This window comes from Dromaius novaehollandiae, chromosome 2 (assembly GCF_036370855.1).
Source record: "Dromaius novaehollandiae isolate bDroNov1 chromosome 2, bDroNov1.hap1, whole genome shotgun sequence".
NCBI classification, from domain to species: Eukaryota; Metazoa; Chordata; class Aves; order Casuariiformes; family Dromaiidae; genus Dromaius; species Dromaius novaehollandiae.
The window spans coordinates 8,425,108-8,426,245 of NC_088099.1; positions in this window are offsets into that span (position 1 = coordinate 8,425,108).

The following is a 1,138-nucleotide window of genomic DNA, read 5'->3' on the forward strand; positions in this document are numbered from 1 at the left end:
TCTGTGTTTACAATATAGGCTTTCTCTGAAGCCATAACAGTTAGTGACTTCTTAAAAAAGAAAGAAAAAAAAAAGTTGAGAGTCACAGAGTTTACAGGGATGTGCCCACAGCATGTGAACACGTATTCTCTGAGCCCAGCACAGGATATTGTGCAACAGCATGGGAGAGGGGAAATTTTGGCCAAGGAAGTCAAAGCATATTCTTTCTTTGCTCCGATGTGTTGTTGGCTCCTAAACCAGTACCTTTAACATGTCATTTTGATTTGACTGTCCTGAAGAGGGGGGCAGATGGTTTCTATCAGGCTCAAATCTCTAGCACTGGAGCTGAGCTAACATGCAGACGCTGGTAACTATTTCACAAATTGGGCCGGTGTCCACGATGCTCTGTGCATCTTCCAGCACCTCTGAGGGGAACGGTACGAGCAAATGCATTGATGGAGTGGGCTCTGTTTATGGTAGACAGCTGAACAACCCTCTAAGGGCATGTGCAGAGCCTGTAGCTGTCACTCCAAAGACATGGTCTTTCTGGGGATGGGAGGATGCGTCTCACTCTTCTCTCATGTGAGGCCTGAGCCCAGGTAGCAGCTGGGAGATGGGAGAGGGTGACAGAAAGCCACACCCTCGTAGGAAACAAAATTGCTCCTGTGGTTAATGTTAGGCCTGAGCATCTGGAGGGTCTATTTCTGGCTCTACCATGCACTCACAGCATGACCGCAGCTGAGTCACGTATGAGAAATCATTCTTGTGTATGTAAATGAGGTATCAGCAACTTCGCAGGTGATGTTTGCTGCTTTTTGTTTTTAAAGCTGAGAACTGTGCATGAAGGTGCTATGCGCTGCCCCTGTTCGGGCCCACCCCGGAGGGTTTGCGGGTGGCAGCGTGGCCACCCGCTCCCACAGAAACCTGGCTCTGTGTTTCACACCGGCTTGGCTAGATGGTGGCGTGCGTCTCGGTGCAAGCCGTGAGGCCGGCCCTGCGCTCAAGGGCAGCAGCGCCCGGCCGGGGTCGGGCAGCCCTCCGGGGTTTTTTCACCGCGCCCTCGGTAGCGATGCGCGGCCGCCGCGGGGCAGCCCAGACCCAAGATGGCCGCCGGCGGGGGGCGGAGGCGGGAGGGGGCGGGCGCGGCGCCGCGGGGCGG